The following is a 21291-nucleotide window of genomic DNA, read 5'->3' on the forward strand; positions in this document are numbered from 1 at the left end:
GAAAAAGCAGACAGGTCAAAATGTACATGAGGTCAGAATGAAAAGGAAAATTCATGTCAATATGGCAATCTGCTGTGTTAAAAATAATTGCACTAAGTTTTATGGTAGCATTAAAAGTTCAATACTAGGTACTACTGAGAAAACCAAGGGGACAATTACTTAATTTAATTCTTTTACCAAATTAAAATTCATACATCTACATCAAACTGTCTCAGATTTTGGAAAGCTTCTATAGTTCATATTTAATCCACAGGAAGCTAGGATTCAGCTATACAGCTGCGAATGAAATGTTTTAAATGTGTTTTAAGTGCAATATACAATGTGACACTAGATGGAGATGGTGAACCTTATGGAAAATTCAATGAATTTTTAAAAACGCTTTTTTAAAAAAGCACTTTCAGAGCAGTTTTTATATGTGTGTAGATTCCACCCAAGTGTGCTCTCTGCAATTAAACACATTAATACACATATAGTGTTTTGAAAAGCAAGAAAGTTTTGTGTGGATGAGAAGTGAGGAGGAAAGGTAATTAATAATTCCTTTTGGCAGAGATCCTGTGCTGGACCACTCATTTCTCTCCAATCTGTGCTTTTGATATGCTCCACTCTTTTTACTATCATTCTTAAAATTAGAAGCTAGTAAACAATGTTCATACCTCAGTTATTTATTCTTCAGATTCTGCATATTTCTCCTTCTTTCCTGGAAGTACTCCACATGCCCTGTGGCATGTGCAATTGAGCAAATTTCTAGGTACTGAGGAATAAAGCTGTTTGTAGCTGAATGGAGCTGGGAACAAAACTACTCTCATTTGCCTTACACCAGGGCACATATTATCACAGCAATACACCTCAAAGCTCATTATTTCCATGTTATCATTGAACAAGCACTGGAAACATATTTGAGATGGATCTTCCTCATCATTAGGTGCCTGTCTGAGGTGGGGAACCTCAGGACTCCCTATCCAGCTCTTCGGACTGCCTCCAGATGACAAACTTCTGACTGGCCCTGCTCCACACCCTCCCAGAATGCTTTTGCATTTTGCTTTGCTCAAGGAGCTGTGACCAAGCCTCTTGCATACCAGTCTGACTTCTGCATGGCTGGAATGTAGCCTTTCGTACAATGGTAAGAGTCACATGACTTCTCTGCCTAATTTTGCACCCACCACCACCACCACTGACATGTAACCCCAGATTACCCAGAAGGGAATTCTTCCCTCAGACTAAGGAAGGTTCCCCACCCTTGATTCAGCCCATTGTCCCAAAAGCTGATCATCCGGTGCTCAAAAATTTGCAGCTGAACATGTGAACCAATATGAAATTATTATCATTTCTATAAGGGTTTGATGTACGGTGTCTATGTTACACACACCAGCAAGTGCTTCAGGTTATAGCTCTGCTTGCAGATATGCACGTGAGAGTTACATGAGTTTTAAAACAGGCATCATAGCATCCACTTTGGCAAAAGTGACAAGACATGAGCCTTGCAACCCAAGTTTGGAACCACAGAGGTGGGTAGGGATTGTCTAAGCAGGTACACATAGCCACTGGATTAAGAAGTACCCAGAACACCTTAGCTATTGAGTAGCTAAATCAGCAAGTACCGCAACCCCCAGGGCTGGCCCATCCATGAGGCAAGCTGAAGCAACTGCCTCAGACAGCAGGATCCACAGAGGCAGTAGATCCGGCTTCTATGGAATGCAGCGCCCAATGCAGAGTTGGAAGCAACAGCTGTAATGCATTCATTGGAGACCTAATTGGAGCCCCACCCCAAATGCTGCCTCTAATGTGGCCTCTTGGCCAATAGGAGGCACTGCTTTTGTCTTCCCACTTGTGTTCCTGGTGTAGATTTTCATGCACCGCTTCTTCCCTGGTAGGGAGGCCTGCACCATTTTGTGGTTTGCCTGAGGTGCAAAAAGTCTTGGGCCTGCCCTGCCAACCCCCATTCCTGCAGCCAGACCAGCCAAGAATTGTGTACCCAGATTGTAAAGCATTACAAATAACCTTATATTATTGTACCGAAAGAGAGAGAGAGAGAAAGAGATTTGGCAAAAGTAGGAAGGTAAAGAAGATCCACACATTCATTAAAATTTCAGCAAGTAGAAACCCCCAGATATATTTCATACATATAAAACTGCAATTAATCAATGCTTAAAAGGCAACTAAAAATCCAAAAACTCACGTTTTACTCTTAGGTGGTGACAGCTATATTTCCTTCTTTGTACAAGAGTTTCCTGTGAGGAAAAGACGTTGTATCCTGGGTTGCTAATTCTTTATTTTATCACCTTCGTATATGTGAACTACTAAAAAGACTTCTGCTTGCTTCCTAGAGCCCCGTCTTCATAGCATATCTCCTGTCACTTGACAGCAGCAAACACATTTAGAGCAAACCAACAAAGGATAGTGCCTGTGAAAAGAAGAATCCATTTCAGCCAAAAAGCAACAGGATAAAGGAAACATCAATGCATAAGATGAGATTGCTCTACTAATGCAAGATTTTAAGCAGCGTATCAGCTGGTGATTGCTTCAAGTCAGGAAGATGCCTAATTTGGGCCACTACTATAACCATAGTTGTCTTGCAATATTCTTTACATGGGGCTGGGGATTGGAGGAGCGGAGTGGTGCAGGCTAGTTTCTCTCACACAAAGAAAAGAATAGGTACCTGCACATTTTGCCTCCTATTTCAGATTCTACAATTGCAGCAAACTAATTCCCACCCCCACCCCACCCCCATCTCTCAAAGTTGGGAATCTGGAGGTTTTGGTTCATTTAGGAGATACACCTCCAATAGATATCCACAGTCTTCCTTTGCACATCACACAATTTTCATACATCACTCAGATGTGGTAATTATACCACACTATAAAATATTGGACAGTCTTCTCTCTGTGTGTGTGTGTCCAAAAATTTGAGTCTTAAACAAAACAGCTGAAAGAATTTTCTGACTCCATCCAGATACAACTAAGTCCTGTGCTACTTTGTGGCTATATTTATTTATTTTATTTGTATGCATTGCATTTGCCCTTTTTGGGTGTTTGGGTGTTTGGGTGTGTGTGTGTGTGTGTGTGTGTGTGTGTGTAATGGGCAGCTAAACTAAACAATATACTGGCACCATCCACAGAAGCATCCAATTTTGGTACTAGTACTAGTATTTTCTGGGGTCTATTACATCCCTAAATGCATGCAATTCTTCATTTTTTAAAATAAAAAAAATGCCATTCTTGTGAAGAACATTCCCAGGCTTTCTGTTAACAAGTACATGTGTATAAAACAGTGTAATCAGAGCATTCGCATTACCTAGGATGGTCCACATAGTTAAGTGTTAGGAAAGCTGTATTGCAAATGTGAGATAAGTGGAAACAAAATGGATTGTGATTACACACAACCTTCAGAGGTCTTACAGATATAGCAGTGGCAAAAAAGAAAGTCTAGAGCTATTTTAAAAATGCTTTTAAAACTATAAAAATGTTTTTAAAACTAATTCCTAGCTACATTACCATTGAAATAACCTTCTTCCAAGTACTGTGGCACCATTCCATAAATATGACCAAGAAAGGCAAAGGTGAACAAGAATAAATATTACAGTTACATCATAGTGTAAAAGAAAGAAAGAAAGAAAGAAAGAAAGAGGCTATACAACGAAGAAAGTAGTATCTATTATTTTGCTGTTGTTAGCCGCTCTGAGCCCGGCTTTGGCTGCGGAAGGGCGGGATATAAATAAAAATATTATTATTATTATTATTATTATTATTATTATTATTATTATTATTAAAAGAAAAAGAGTAATCATTGAATTTATCTCCTAACACAGATGAGTTGCTGGACTGCCCTTTCCAAGTGGTCCTCTAACAAGAAAACAAAAAAAAGTGAGGGCAACAAGATGCAAAGAAGAATTTCTCAAAATCACTGCTGCTCTCAAATTATGAGACAAAACAGATGTTTGAAAACTTCCACATTTGCAGAGAAATGTTTAAAATTGTGTAAACCGTTGGGGGGGGGAGTGACCAACAAGGTTAAAGAACTATATTGAAAACTTCTCCCAGAGTTCAGAACATGGAACTTTATAAGTGCAACGCTACCCTTGAAAGCTCCTCCTAGTGCCCATGACATCTATAAGTCTCCTACCACTTCATACATATTTACTGTTACCATTGCCATCTGGTACTTTTCAGTGCTGCCGTAGTGCAGAAACATGGATCCAAGGCACACATTCTCATAATTTTTCAGGGAGACCCCCCTGAAAACTACAGGGCAGTTAACATTTATGCCCATAGATATGTTGTGTGATATGTTGGTTGATTTTTATGGCCATCCTGTTTTAAAACTATGGGGGGGAAATCATGAAGGCCCAAAAATCTTGCATCCATGCTTTTCTGATGTTTGTAAGCTTTACTTTGACTGTGGTTTTTATTCAGGAGTTTCCAACTTTATACCAACACCCCCGAGGAAAAGCAAAGGATGTGCAACTTACACATGTAGATAGCCATAATAAAAATAGGAATAATAATGATGATGATGATGTTTCTTATAGAGTATACTCCGAGTGTGCACAGCCAGACATACTGAATTGCTTGGATGTCATACAGGATAGCACAGTCGTAAAGCACGATTAAAGAAATAAGTATAGTGCCTATGTAAACAAATTCAAGATTAACCAATAAGCAACTCCACTAATAGCTGGCACACCCAGTACATTTCAAGTATATCTACAATGTGCTTGTACATCAGAACTCCACTCTTAAGATATAATAATAATTTTAAAAAACTAGCTAGAAAAACTCAGCCCCAGGAATTATTAGTGCTGTCGAAAGATGTGTCCCTCCAATTATGGTCTAAAATTGATCAGAAGAACATATAAGCTGAACATCAAAATGTTTCTAAGTGAATCCAATTACCTGAGAAGTGAAAAGTCATCCCAAAGAAGAAGCAGGTTCAGCTATTGAACCATTTCCACTTAAAGAATGTACGACAGATAGCATTGCTATTCTGGCAGAGCAAAGGCAGGTTGATAAACCTCTTGACAGAAGCATTGTTGTTAGGATGAATAAGGAAGGTAACCTGATAGCTGTTTTATAAGTTGTAGCTGCCTTACCACACCAGCCTTCATCAGCAGAATACACTGAAGCACGTGGAACCAAGTCCTGTAAGGCCTGTGGCCACACCCACAGAAGCAGCCACCAGTACACGTGTACAAACACCAGGCAGCCTTGCCTCACCCAGTCCCAGACAGTTGTCACAACGATCAAAGATGTACCATTCTACAGATGACAGGATTTTGATATCTAGAGGTGGATCATTCCAATATTAATGGCAACCTGACGCAGTAGCTGACTAGGAATTCAATATATACAGTTTAAATCTGAAGTGTCTATTAAAAATCAGTAAAAATAATTGTCACGAGCAGACCATAGTACAAACTGAAAACTCCTGGTAACTGAAATAACAGTTGTATATGTTTGGGATCTGTAACTTAGCATTTTGCCATTTTTTCCTCAGATTTGTGTGTGTAAATTGAGCGGCATTTGTGTATTTTTCTTTTACGATTTCTTCCAAAAGCAGGCTTGTCAAGATGGCAAATCTCAGTGTAGCAAGTGAACACAGCTATGAGGAAAATACTGTTTAAACAACTGCAACTTGGGGGTTATTTGCCTCTTAAAACGTCTGTTTCTCAAACCTGAATAATCATCACAACATACAAAAGAAATGTCCTCCTCACATTTGCACATATATGCATAATTATAATAAATAATTATAATAAATAAATATACTAGTACCACAGCATCCAAGCTGCAGAGCAACACTGCAAACATATAATTATATTCACAGCAGCTTGCATAACAATTCAGAACATTAAGCAAGCCATGCAAAAACCTAGTGTTAGTTGTCAAGAGATGATGTTACCTTTACAACTGTGGGACTAAACCCTGGCTTTTACACAAGCCCAGCAAGGTTCTTAAGTCTGCAGCTTTCAACCCTTGATTCATATACAGTGGTACCTCAGGTTACAGACGCTTCAGGTTACAGACTCCGCTAACCCAGAAATAGTACCTTGGGTTAAGAACTTTGCTTCAGGATGAGAATAGAAATTGTGCCGCCGCCGTGCAGCAGCAGTGGGAGACCCCATTAGCTAAAGTGGTGCTTCAGGTTAAGAACAGTTTCAGGTTAAGAACGGACCTACGGAACAAATTAAGTACGTAACCAGAGGTACCACTGTAATAGTTATGTGCTGCCCATAGATGATACACCCAAAAGGTCTCTCAAAATGGTTGGCGGGCTCTGCATCATTGTGAGAGCCCACTGATCCAGGATTTTTAGATCTCATGGGATTTGGTGGTGAGATTTTGGAGGGCCCTATATAATGTCCTGAACACAAGGATTGGCTTCAGTTCTGTTCGGCCAGATGGGCAGTACAACTCACCCATCCCTTCCATTTAGGGTCACTCAAAGATACAGTGGGTTGCTCTTTGAGGTCCAGGAATGATATCTTTTGTATCATCCAGATTAGTTTGGGAGGGACCTGCATGGTATCAGTCTTAGCAGGATAAAGTGGTCACCTATGCTCTGCACAGATAACTTGCTGCAATTATATGGCAGGTAGAATTGTGTGGAAGGTGGAAATATTACCATCCATACTGGATGAAAGGAAGTGCCTGTCCTAAGGTGCATTACATGGGGCATTAGGGCAGGGTCTACCCAAAGAAGGGGAGGCAGTTGAAAACAGAGTCACCTGGGCTGGGTTCACCCAGCAAAACTGGAGCAATTGCAAGGTTAGGGCCTGCCTTTGGGGAATCATGGGGACTTGCACATGGATTTTTATTAGTCAGGGTGCTCACAAATGAGCTGGTGACCAGAGGGCAATTTTGGCATGGAAAGCCAAGTTAGTACCATCTGTAGATTTAAATAAAGTTGTCTCTATTATACAGGAACATTGTTCTTCTCCTTATTGCCATTCACAAATGGTTTATAGAGGGTTAAGAATAATATTGGCCAAGTATCCACATGTCACAATTTCCCAATTTTTAAAAGGCATGGACCATCTGGTAACCTCTCCTGCTACCAGCAGTGGCAAAGATGTGTGTATGTGTGTGTGTGTGTATGTGTGTATGTGTGTGTGTGTGTGTGTATAAATATATATTAAAGGCATTAAGCGATGCCCTTCTATATTCATCAATAATAATTGACTTTGAAAAACAAAAGCCAAAAATCAAGACAAGGATTTAAAATATTTTCCCCGATTTTGCTACCAATATTGTATTCTATTTTTGTAACACAAGCATTAGCAAAGCAGAGTGGGGCTGCCAAAAAGAGAAAAGGGAAACAACTAAGCTGGACATGGTTGAGATACCAAAATCAGCTGAGCCTTGCAAGAGCATCCCATCTGACCATTAAGCTTGACACACCAGTTTGAAACTAATTTCGACAACATCACTTATTCTTCTCTTCCTTGACAACAGACCCATTCTGCACTTTTTAGCCTACATGTGTGCATTGTGCCAATATATGAACACCTGTTTTAAAAATGAAACATTTCCCCAACACACATGTAACTCCAAGGATTCTACTGAACCACATAACTATAAATCAAACAATTCCATATATTTGATATTAATGTTTTTTAAAAAAACAACAACAACCCAACAATCTGCATCTTTACATTTTACTTTCTGTATTGCATACTTCTTTAATGATGAGACAATGTTGAAAGCTGATACAGCATTGGCACAGATTAGACCAAGTACCACTGTGCTTCCCTCCTTCTAAGACTCTCATCCTGTCTATAAAACCCACCTGGCCGTTATAACCATTATGCAACTTATGTAACAACCGGCACCTGATACAGTTCCTTGTTTTCCTCCTTCATCAATATCCTCCTTTCCTTCTGTATTGTTTCTGTTAGATTGTATGCAATTTAGATTATGAAATGCTTCAACAGCATTGGCATAGAAGCAGTCTAAAAATGTAAAATTACTGGAGATCCACTGTTTCTGCACTTATTTCCATTTGTCATTGTGCATTTTATAGACATATATAAACACAAGGGTTCTGAGATTCTAACTGGAGATGGATTTAGGATTAGAGTGAATATTAAAAGTGTATTTGTTATGTATGTTTTATTATGTATAAAAATGTATGCTCATTCATACACAATGTGTTACACAGGGTTGAATCACAATATTGTTTAAGAAACAGGAGCTATAGGTGAGAGAAAAATAATAGATCATGAAAACTTCCAGCTTATCAGTGTCATCCCAGCCAGTTGCATGTATGGATCTACTTATGAGCTTATGTTTTAGCACTCGAGGACAAACATGTGTGTTTTTCGCTGCAGCACTTCAAAAGTCTAAGTTACTACAGCAATCATAATTTTATAAAAAGGAACTTGATTGATGTGAGGCAGGAACATTGGTTAAATGTGTAGCCTCTGTATACCTTCCCTGACCTCAACAGAAAACACGCTAAGAAACACCATCTTCCCTCTCCAACTTTAGGAACTACCAGATGACACTTAAATGTTTTTCTGTCTCCAAAGATATTATACTGTGAATAAACTCAAAAATATTTCTGTCAATGATATGGCAGATAATTGGCTTAAATACATTACAGTGGCACCTCGGGTTACAGACGCTTCAGGTTACAGACTCCGCTGACCCAGGTTACCTCGGGTTAAGAATTTGCTTCAGAAATTGTGCTCCGGCAGCACAGCGGCAGTGGAAGGCCCCATTAGCTAAAGTGGTACCTCAGGTTAAGAACAGTTTCAAATTAAGAACGGACCTCCAGAATGAATTAAGTTCTTAACCTGAGGTACCACTGTACTTGGCTGCTGAAAATACACACATTGTTTGGGGAATCCCTATACTGGTGAAGAGTGCAACTGGATATAAATTTTAAAATACAAACATAATCTTAGTTTATCAAAAAACTGTAAAACAAACAAACTGTACAATCAGGCTTTGTACAGTTTTAATAAAGAAACAACTGACAGCATGTTGCTGAGGTCTCCATTTGCAAATATTTTTTACTAAGGAGGACCCACAAAACATCCAGTGGGTTTATAATATCTGCTATTCTTGTGGAAAACATCACTATGCTTCAGATGGGATTCTGCGGACTGGTCTCAAAGGAAACTGAGAAACAGCAACTGAATTTTTCAAATCCTAATGACAGGTCAGGTTAAAAGAAAACTCAGAACAGAAAAACACTGATAGTGTTGCTTGTTGGAATATAAGCATAAAACATTTAAAAAAATCTATTTCATGGGACATAATTGAGGCCGCGCGCACGCGCGCGCACACACACACACACAGTATGCATGGGTTGTTTTCATGAAAGCATTTGTGCAATGATATATTGAAGTTAGTCTGGGAAAGACTTGGCAGCACAGCATGATGGAAGACTCAGAAATGGAAATAGCTAAAAACAGCTAATGAGAAAACTCAATCCTATGTGGATCAAAATGAAGAAGAACTGTAAAAGCAACAAGGAGACATTTAAGGAAATTACCCATAGTGAGGCTCTAGCTTGGCCCTAGTATTCTTCATAAATCATCAGACCTAGAGAAAAGGTACCCAAGGACTGAGCATCAGAACAAGAAAAGTGTCTTTTCCCCCAGTTACAGAATATATGTCCTTTATGAAAAATAATTCAGAACAATATTATACATGGTGCTTCTCTGTATTTACTATTCAGTTATTATTATTATTTGCAACCCACCCTGGCAAAAGAAAAAGAAAAAAAGAACTCAAAGCAACTTATGAACGCTAAAAACAGATATATAAACAAGGCTAAGAAAACAACCTAAAATACAATAATACGCATAAAGCAGCAAGTCCAACTGGACCCCAATTCACCAAAAATACACAGACAGCTAAGCTCCAATGGCCTGGCTGAACAGAAATGTTTTTAACTGGCCCCAAAACAGATAGTGATGGCACCAGCCGGGCCTTCCTAAGGCAAAGGTGGTTTTAGGGCAACATGACCAGGGTGGCCACACTGGGCACCGGGCTGCAGGGGGCACCACAACAATGGTGTAGAACAGAGTGCAAAAGGAGGGGCTAGCTGAATTTTGCCATCGCACAGGGTGCCACTGAAATTTGAGAGCCCAAAGTCTGCTACTGCCTACAGAGAGAATTCCACAAATGAGGAGCCACCACTGTGAAGGCCAGTTCTTGTGTCACCACCTTCCTCATCTCCCTTAGAGAGGGCATGCAGAGAAGGGCCTCAGCGGGTGTCCAGGTTGGTTCATGTGAAAGAGACGGTCCTTGAGGTATTGTGTCTTAAGCCATATTAAGGCTTTATAGGTCAAAAGCAGCACACTGATGTGGGCCCAGAAACTAAATAGTAGTACAGTTGCCATATTCCAAAAAGTAAAACTAAAGTAGTTGAGCTCTTTTTACAAAAATGACTAAAAAACCACATTTTTTCAGTTGACTGCCTAAGATCCACTGCCTTTTGGAAATTCCCCCCCAGACGTCAATTCCGCCTTTGAAATCCCAGTAATGTCTGGGGAAATCCGGATGTATAGCAACCCTAATCAGTAGCCAATGCAACTGTGCCAAAATTGGATGTGTTCTGATCATATTACCACTGCTACATCAATTGCAGTTTCCAAACTGTCTTCAAAGGCAGTGCCAGCTATAATGCATTCCAGTAATCTAACTTAGAGGTTATTTTTAGCCTACAGAAATTAAGGTGCCAATACCATTACTTGCTTTTCATAAGACACACCAGTTTGGTCTGTTAAAATTTTAATAAATCTGCCCCATCACTTTAATCTATGCATTTTACTCTGTTAAAATAACCAAGGCAGACACTGAGGCATTCACATAATAACTAATTTACAAAGAACAGATGTGAATCATTAATACAAAAACAGCTGACAAGGAGGAAAGACTATTAAACAGCATGTACTGTACTGAGCAGATTGGTTTTTAAATTACTCACACTTGTTCACTTACAAAAAGAACAAAAACAGATCTGATTTCACATAATAGAATTTTGTTATTTAAAATAAATTGCTAAGGTCACTTCACCCAACTTTTTAGACCCAAATGACAGAGCTAGATTTTATAGGAACCATAGAACCTTTACTAAAAAGTCGTATCACGGCTTGCCCTCTCATCCATAATGTTTTTTGCTTTGTAACACATGGAGGGCAAAATGGAAAGGAAAGTCCAAAATAGTTCAGCAAAAGAAGGTTGCCCCTCTTTCTCGTGGGCTCAGGTGTCCAGATTCCCTTCCCTTCCAAAAGTAGTAGTAGCAGATGGGACAGAGGGGTCAGGCTCAGCAAGTGCTTTCCTAGTAGCCAACTGCTTGTGAATTTTTTTTTGCACAGAAAGCAAGTGGGGAGGGGGAGTCAGTGGACTAAACATTGGGAAATGTTGTCCATGTAATATATTTAGTCCTTTTCCAGATACCGCCAACTGGCAAACTTCGTCACTGCACAATGAGAGTTGAGCTGAGTTTATATTCTCACCTGTGTTACAACCACTGAAACCTTTCACATGACAGAGAAGGTGCCAATTATTACGGAGGATACAGGCTGTTGGGCTTGCTGTTTTTGCTTTACAGTTTTGATCAGGTGTCAACAGACTCAGTACAGTGGTACACTGTACACAAACCTGGGCTGAAACAGGGAAACTTTTTTTAAAAAAAATACAAACGGATGTAGAAATGTGGAGAAATGAATTTAAGTTTAGAAATATATGAGAAATCAAAATTGACAGATCTGCCTGCCCCTGAATGGAACCGATGATGCAGAAGGAAAGAGGAACTAAGTTGAGTGCAGCAGTATCAAGCACAAAAAACTATTTCTCTTATCAACAATTTTTTTCCCCCTACACAGGCAGTCTATCTCTCTTGCACTCTTAACAACTAAGGATCTTGATATGTTAAAGGGGGTAAATGTCACCATCAGTCAACAGTGCAATCCCTCTAGGGATAGAAGAGAGATAAAAATCAGATAATATCTTGTGTTAAATTACTTGGAAGAAAAGGGCGATAATATAAATGCTATAAATACTCACTACACATGGTTGCAGCTTTTCAGCATTACCAGCGTTAATACACCCCCCACTCTTTTTCAGTTATCTGAGCAGCTGTGAGGGCATGATTCTCTCAGCTCAGTACACCATAGAGCCTAGATGCAACTATAATAGTTTGTGAGAACTCTCAAAGTAGTGATGTATGACAAGTGCTTGTATGCTTCAACCCCAGGGCAAGGGCCACACAGCAATAGGTCTGCTACCCAGGTTGCAGATTTAAAGGAGACACTAAATTATACATTAAGGATACACTAATCATGGGGCTTACCCACACTTCCTCTTTTACTGCTACTTTCCCCCTGGAAAAAACAAACAAACGTTTTTTATCGCTCAATTGGAGCACATTCAGGTTTTCTGTGGATTACTATTTGCTCCAATTTAAACCTAAAGAATGTGTTTTCCCTGGGAAAGGAGTGGAGTGAAGGAAAGATTGGGTCAAGTGGAAAACTCTCTAGAAAACTTTCTAGGCATGGTACAAGTGGAAGTGTGAATGAGACCCACGTCTACTCAAAAGTCCTACTGAATTCAATGGGGCTTACTCCCAAAAGCATGGGGGTCAGGATTGTAGATTTTGATACCTATTTTTACTTGGGAGCATTTTCTGTCTCAGCCGTGTGTGTGTGTGTGTGTGTGTGTGTGTGTGTGTGTGATCTATTTGTTCTAGATAGTTTTAATCCAAGCACTGTACCTAAAATCACACACAGTAATTACTCACATTCCATGGCCTTAAAAAAAAATATTCTCTTAGGCAGCAAAGCTGTAAACACCAGAAGTATGAATTGATCAAAGATGTGGGTTTAAAGAATCCTTCCCAGGCAATGGTTCTGCTTTTTAAATATATATAGATATAGATATGTAAGAGATCAATTTATAGCTGGTGCTCAACTACTTATTTTGGGCAAGAGCTTTAGATGTTGTTTTTTAAAACTTAAATTACACAGTGCAAGAAAATATTGAACTACCCCCAACCACTGCAAAGAGATCCTGTGGTAATATTGTAGGTTCTATTCACAAGGAACAACAGGTTGTCATAAATAAAACCATGGGACACTAGGCAGCAATAATTCTACTGTTTGTTTTCAGTGTTTGAAGCCCAGGAAGCTGCTGTAGAGACACAAGACCATGAAATGCTATCGCCAGCTTTGTTCACAGCAGGGGCATTTTATCAACACAAATAAGAGCCATGGATTTTCAGGGGAAACAAGGAAAGCAATAGAGTCATGCCATGGTTCACAAGCAGAAGTTATAAGAGGCAACCTTAATACTATCCTACTTTTTGCATTACACTGATACCAAATAACAAATATTGGTGGGGGAGAAGGGATTTCTCTTGATAACGAACATACTGCAATGATGTGGGACATAAGCTATAGGTAGTCAACTGTACTATGGAATGTTCCAGGGGTCACTTAAAGTTTGCTATTTTTCTCTGTTTTAAAAGATTTGTGGTGGCTTTACAATGCAAAGAAACTAAATTATTACCAAAGAAGAGTTCTTTTTTTTTTTTTTTTTTTGAGGGTGCTGTTGCAAAAATTCTGTAAATCTGTAGCAGTTATATTACAAGTACTTTACTAGGACATGCATGCAAAAGCCAGGTATATAAACAGTCAATACTAAATAGTAATGGTGAATAAGATATATTTTACAGAAATCTAGCAAACCAGAGTAGGGACGCGGGTGGCGCTGTGGGTAAAAGCCTCAGCGCCTAGGGCTTGCCGATCGAAAGGTCGGCGGTTCGAATCCCCGTGGCGGGGTGCGCTCCCGTTGTTCGGTCCCAGCGCCTGCCAACCTAGCAGTTCGAAAGCACCCCTGGGTGCAAGTAGATAAATAGGGACCCCTGACTAGCGGGAAGGTAAACGGCATTTCCGTGTGCGGCTCTGGCTCGCCAGAGAAGCGATGTCACGCTGGCCATGTGACCCGGAAGTGTCTCCGGACAGCGCTGGCCCCCGGCCTCTTGAGTGAGATGGGCGCACAACCCTAGAGTCTGTCAAGACTGGCCCGTACGGGCAGGGGTACCTTTACCTTTACCTAGCAAACCAGAAAATAATATGTGAATAAACACCAGGGGGCAGACTTTGGGAATATGGTGCCCTGAGCGAGGACAATATTGACCCCAAAATATTTATTTTCTTATTTTCTTATTCCTTTTTGAGCACAGCTTGTTATAGGAGCTTCCCCCCATCATCTACCATTCTGCGCATGCTCTCAAGTACACTATTTTGCACCCCCTTGGCTCAGCGCCCTGTGGGGGGTGGGGGTGGGGACTGCCTGCACTGCCCTAAGAAGGGAGATTTCATAGCACATTTATACCAGAGAGTTCAGGCTACTCAGCAACACTAACACACATTGGGAACTGATTTCCATTACAATTGAAAGGTGGTAGCTATACTGTTTAACGTATCGAAATGAAACAGAGATTTCAAATGCTGAGAAACTCATCTTGCGTAACAATGATCTTCCACCATAGCACTAGACCAATAAGAGCACATCAAAGCAGGACAAACTCTATTGGCATCTAGATGAAAAATGGCATTTTATTTAGTTACTTATTACTCTTCATAGGACAGGGAAGAATGGGGCAATTCGATTGTTGTGGCATTTCCAAGGACTGCCAAGGCATGACTGCCATGATTTTGGCAGACTGTCTGTGACAAACTTTGCGGCATTCAGAGATAGAAAGTGAGCGAACCTGGGACTAAATACGGGTACAACTTCAATTAAATGCTTGCTGTGGAAAAGCTTACTGCTAGAGCACATAGCTACACAACAAGCAGTTGATATGGCTGAGGTGAGGTAAACAGTTTCCTTACCTCTTGAAGGAGTTACAGAGATGGCCAGGCTTCCCTTGGGTACCTTAGTCAGCTGTATAGTTTACTGAAACCTGAATGTTCTAAGGCTTAGCTCAACATAGCACAGAACCAGGAGTAGCAGGGTAAGAGCAAAGAAGTCACAATTTTAGCCCTTTGTACCTGCATGCTTTCAGCAGTGGTTAGGTACTACACAGCAGCATTTTCCCCAAGGATAACAGACAATAGACAACGGTAGTCAACCGCAGCTAAAACCAACAGAGCTGTTTCTCTTTCACTCTTTTACACTGTATGATTTTAAATGTATAGTGTGAACGCTGAAATCCCATCTCTATCTATCCAATAATTGTTTTAGAAAGGCAGTCAAATGGTTTATTGAACGTCTCCCTTTGTTTCACAACCCTAATTAAGGACAAATCAAAAAAGATAATATTGCAATATAAAACTGACAGAGAAATAGTATGCATTAACCATTTAATTAGAAATACTATCAATAGCCTTTTATCTCCGTTACATTAATTTTACATCTCATGTGCAGTCTTCATAACCCATGACTGAATGGACAGCAGTTTGTAGAAGTATTTTGCCCCCTGACATTTTCATGTGACCAAAATTTGCTCCTCTGTGTGGCATAAACTGAGAAGGCTGTAGTATCTTGCTTTAGTGCAGTTAGTATCACTGGTTATGATGAACAACACTGTCAGCATAGAGCTCTTTTATGGAGGATGGCATTTTCTGAATGTTGACTGTACCCTGATTTTTTGTAAAAAATGCAATTCTCCATTTTATTTTATTTTTTAAAAAGCTACCTCTATAGGAGACACACTTTTTAAAGCTTTTATCCTAGGGCGCATACCGAAGTACCCACATAGTGTATAGGAAGGAAGGTGCTAATCAAGAGTAAAGGGATAATACAAAGTGGGAACATTCATTCATGCCACTAGCAAAGTCTACCACAGAAGAGTAACTAACCAATAAAATACAGTCAGCATTTGCAGTGGCGGAGCTTCATGCTACAGCACTGGGAGAGCAGAGAGCAGGCAAGGGTGGGGCTGGCACGTGTCCCGGGGGCATGGTGCTCAGCGCGCGGGGGGGGGGGGGGGAATGGACCGCGATGGCACCCCACTGGGATCACGTTGCCAGGGGTGGTGCACTCCCCCCGCACTCCTCTTCCTCCACCAGTGAGCATTTGCATAGCACCACTTTGGAAAGTGATGTGGCACTTGGAGGGCTTGATAAGCAGTAGATGATAGCCCAGGATGGACCACAGGAGCAGCTGTGGCTACCTTATCTTCCAGACTGATATATTTATATTTTGTTGATGTAAGAGTTGGCAACCCTATAAAGATATGAACACCATGCAAGTGAAGCTCTCAAAGGTGAAACTATGTGAACTCACAAAGGCAAAAACCCTTGGGAAAACCAGCATTTATACATTAACCACCTTGAGTTGAGCAAGCACCTTAATTTCCAGAAGAGGGAAAGTAAGTGGGCAAATACCCACATGTCAGCTCATGCTCTGTTTTCTATAAATTGTTCTATAACAAGTATCTGATTCTATGGCTCTCTTGTTTCTGAAATTACTGACACATACGTCTATGTATATTTTATCTTACAAATATTTTCTATTATTATACAATCTCCAACTATACTAGAAATCTTCCATCACTGTTCATTTTTGCAATGTTAAAGGAGTATTTTTATTGACTCGCCAGCTTTATGGAAACTTCTTCCTTCTGTTTTTTAATAAACAAGAGCACTTCACTAGTTTTTAAAAAGTTAAGGGGCTCATAAACAGAGTGGGGGCCCTAAACACTGGCACAATAGGTTCTAAAAATACCAAATGCATGCAATTTATCTCCTTATTAAGTTAACTGGTTTATTGCTTTACATATCTGGAGGCATCCTAAAGTGTTTTACAATATACATTGCTAGGTTTTCATCCAAAGGAGGAAAGGGTAATATAAAATAGCACAAAACAGTGTCTCCTTACACACAGGACCTCTAGTCATTTAAATCCTCACCACCAATGCAGTACAGATGCCCAGGAGTTTTCATCTAGCATCAGAAAGATGGCAAATTAGTGCCAGGTGAGCTTCCCTGAAGGGGCTATCACTAAAGAGGCCTGTTCTTTTGTAACTATCCTCTGAATATCTCAGATGGGGCACACAGAGAAGGGCCTCGGTTGTTGATCTCACAGGTTGGTATGGGGAGAGACATCACATAAGGTATTGGAGTTCTAAGATATATAAGGTTTTAACAATCAAATCAGCACTTTGAATTGGCTAAGAAAGAAAATGGCAGCCAGTGTAGGTTGAATGCTCAGATTAGTGAGTCCTGTCACATTTTGCTCTAGCTGCAGTTTCTGAACTGTCTTCAGAGGCAGCCCAACATTCAACACATTGCAGTAAGGATCAAGGATACCAGGCCCATAGCTGTCAACATTTCCCTTTTTATAAGGGAAATTCCCTTATTCTGAATAGGATTCCTCGCAAGAAAAGGGAAAAGTTGACAGCTATGACCAGGCCACAATACACCAAAGCCAGGCTAGCCCAACCCTGATAAGGTCACAGCTGGGCCACCAGCCAAAGATGGTAGAAAGCACCTCACACCAAACAGGCCATTTGTACTTCCAATAACAGAAGCGGATCCAAGAGCACCCTCAGGTTGTAGACCTGCTCATTTATGGTGAGTGTGACCCCATCTAGAACAGGATGCAGCTCACCATCTATATTGAAGAGTAACTAACTAATAGAATTATTTATCTTTATCTGGAATATTCATATGAATTGAGATTCAGTTCATTGATGGCTATTCAGTCCACCACAGAGAGTAGAACACTCTGAGGCAGTATAGGCAAAAGTGAGGCTAAGACTCTGTTCCCTCCACTTTACAGAATATTGCTTAGTGGTGGTTTTGACCCTGATGTTAAATGGTACCCTAGTCCATTAAGTACCCCTTCACATTCTGGAAACAGGGCATAGAAGTAAATCATTTCGGTGGGGTTATAATCTTTTTCCATTGGGCTCTAAGTTTAGAGGAACCTTGTTAAGAGTTCTGTGTGGCACCTTTAAGATGAACCAATTCAGATTCCAGTCTTTTCTGGGAGACATCCCCATGGAATTTAGTGGAGCTTACTCCTGAATAATGTATGGTTATTGTGACATTATCCCACACTAGACATTGTGACAGCAGACACCCATTCTAAACCAAGATCAGACAATTTTTCAGTTTAGCTAGGTGCTAAACTCCTTTGCAGAGGACAAAGATGGAAAGGAAACCAACATTTAGCCTGGCTCATGTGACCTTCTTGGTCCCACACACCAGGTCCTGGAGTTACCAGCTACTACTGCTCTGAGGTGTATGCCCATGGGAGTTCCCATCCTTTTCACTCCATGGACATTCTGGCCTAGGTAACATATGGTGGAGAGAAGATCCTTGTCAATATTTTGAGTGGAGGCAAGAGGTTTTTAATGCAAAAAATACCTAGAATACCTTGTCTAAACTGAGATAAGCCAACCTCCCAAAATAGACTTTCAGAGGATTTAGTTCACTCCTTGAAAGTGGAATAATATTTTTGTGTGAGATTACATAAAGTGCAAAAGTTGCAGGAGGAATATTCAGCCCTGTACTTCTTTCCAGCTTAGAACCTGCTCTTAAGAAGCCTGGCAAGTATCACATTTCACCACCCTTGACCCTCTTCGAAGATATTTAAACTGAATGAAGTTGTTATCATTGTTATGTCAGGTATTATATGGGGGGGGGACTGCAGTGAAAGTTCTCGTTCTGCTTTAAAGGGAGGGAGGAAACAGGTTTTCTTTTCTTTCCTTTTTTAAACAATCAGATTAAAAACGAAGTAGTTGCACACAGCAGGTGGAAAGAAATGTCACATAAATCTTTTTCTGAGGTTTGAAAAGGCTCAGGGGCTGACACATTGAAACTCCAGATCCAATATAAGTGCAATAACGGAATAATAATAATAAAAAACAGGTTGCATCTATTTTTATCCAGCTGGTGTGAACAGTGGCATAATTTTAATCCGATCAGAAGTTTCAGAAGTTGCTTCTATGGTTCCTTCTCTCTCGGAAGTAAACAAGATTTGGGCAATGCACTTTTCAAGCTTGCCATTTTCAGCTCCTGCTCTCCCATTCCAGTTGTAAAGTTAAAATAAAATATAGAGACAGGAGTTATTATTCAACTGTAAATGGATACAGAATTCTAGTTCTCCAGAATCCCAAATAATTCCAGGGAAAGTTACATAGGAACAATACTTGTGGACAGAACTAAAGGCTGTAAGATTGAAATCCCCAGATTTCATGAAATTAATGCAGCCTGGTTGTGGCAGAGTATTCTTATTGATTCTATGATGTAAGATTGGCTAAGCTAAACCAATGCTGAGAGTAATGTCCTTTTGATTATTTAGAGTTTTTAATGCATATTACTGCTGCTTTGCACTAAATACTCATCAAAGACACCTAGTATCTGCTTCCTATAGAATGACATACCACTCTCTGGAAAGCTCTTTATGCCAGAGGGGTAGACACAGAGGGTGGGAATACTCAGTTTGTGAATTATGGAGAGGAAGAGTGATGAACCCCTCTTAAGAATAGTATGGAAGAAATGGGTCATGATTTCTTGGAAGGAATCCAGGTGTCCTTTAATTTGAGCACTGGCCCCAGGCTACTTGTGCACTGATTGGTAAGAATCTGAAGCGAATGCATGAGTCACTGACTCCAATTGTCAATCCAACTTTCAATCGAGAAGTGGTTGAAAGCTTCCTCTTTTCTCAGAAGCTTGTGCATGATTCACATCATTTCAATTTGAATAATCTGTTTACTATTGCTTGCATCTTATGGAGCAGCAGGGGTGGGGAAGAACTCATGATGATGAAATCCGTCTGAAAACATTTGTCTGTGAGCGGGGGTTATTGGTTTGGTTTGCTCTCGCTCTTGTTTTTATTATGTATTTTGTGTTTTTAGCTTGTATTTTTGTGCTGTTAATAACCCTGACATCTACGGATGACTGCAGTGCCGGGAAACATCATGTTGTGTATCTATAGCAGTGACCAGAAGAGAAATGACCACTGGGAGGAACACAGAGAGACGAAACGCCATGGTGCAGCAGCAGCAGCAGCAGCACCTTCATCTGCCCTAGCTGCAACAAAACATATCTCTTTCACATCAGTCTCTACAGCCACAGCAGGTGCTGCAACATTCCAACAGTTTGACCTCATCCCCAAAGGCACTCTCCTCCATCGTCTCCCGAGACAGATGGATGCCAACAAATAATTTTTAAAAAGCTGTGCTTGGGAAAGGAGAACTGGAAAATGGAATGGAGGAGGAGAAAGCAGGTGATGAAAAGCCAGCCAGAAGGATGTATCGTGTAGGGAAAGAAAAACCCAGGAGATAGTTTGCTGAGAGAGGTGTAGACATGGTCAGGAGGTACACTTGCATGGAAGGCTGAAGTGATTTGCACTGCTGGTGCTTACCACATTCTGAAATAAGTAATAAATGTGCTGCAAAAAACTATGAAGTCTAGAAATTTTTAAATTCCCTAAGATCACCAGTGATGCTTTGAAATAACCAACCAGATCATACCTGCAGACCTTTAGGCATACTATAGTAGGGGTAGGAAACCTGTTACCCTCCAGAAGTTTCTGGACTACACAAATCACAACGCCCTGACCATTAGCTGGATGGGCCTGATAAGAGCTGGACCCCAACAGCATCCAAGGGGCCACAGATTTCCCAGACTTAAACTAGAACATAGTTAAATTATCTTGACGTCTTAGTGAAATGCGCTGTTCATTTGATTTTTGTTGCTCTTGCCTTGCCTTGTTTGATTTTTGCACCTACTCTTCAATTTTTAGAAAGGACTATTTAAATTGTAAAAGGCTTTGACATGACTTCTGATCATCAGTGCCTTCTTAAAATGGTTTCCCCCTCCAATCGTTCCAATTTTTTAAATTGCCATCAAAAGCAAGCAGGTGGGTTTTCTCATCAGTGAAGAATTAAGTACCGGTATATGACAATTATGAGGCAGCAAGGATGTTAAAAAGCCAACAAAATTTTGAACCAAATATATGTCCCCCAAGCAACAGTTTACTTTTAAAACATAAGGCTATAATCTAATACCCATTTACTTGGGAGTAAGCCAAAGGCCTTACTTCTGAGTAGACATGCCTAGGATTTCAATCTAAGGCTAATTACTACCCAGTGTCTGATATATATACCTGTAAATAAGAGAAAGCAACAGTTGCCAAATTATTTCACATTCTGTCTTTCCAATTCCTGTTTGTAGGGCTCCAGTTAAGAAATTTTCACTCACTTGAAATGCAATCACCTCCAGCTAAAACATGAGAAATTGTACTTTCAAGCTAAATATCCAGAGTATGCTTTTAGCCAACAATATTTACTCTATATGGGGAGAAATATTGCTAAAAAGAGGTA

General features: G+C 40.2%; 1 protein-coding gene across 16 annotated transcripts in view; it reads right to left on the reverse strand.

Moving 5' to 3' along the window:
- The window catches only part of PCDH15 (protocadherin related 15), a 609044-nt gene that overhangs the window by 540313 nt on the left and 47440 nt on the right, over positions 1-21291 (reverse strand). For 11 of the 16 annotated variants that reach the window (XM_083441353.1, XM_083441373.1, XM_083441356.1 and 8 more), the window contains exon 2: positions 2177-2401. The exons of the other annotated variants lie outside the window; for them this stretch is intronic. The gene's annotated coding sequence lies outside the window, so the exon portion shown is untranslated. The remainder of the gene's footprint in view (positions 1-2176; positions 2402-21291) is intronic. 16 annotated transcript variants of the gene reach the window in all.

This window comes from Podarcis tiliguerta (genome assembly GCF_965153285.1).
Source record: "Podarcis tiliguerta genome assembly, chromosome: 5".
Classification (NCBI taxonomy): Eukaryota; Metazoa; Chordata; class Lepidosauria; order Squamata; family Lacertidae; genus Podarcis; species Podarcis tiliguerta.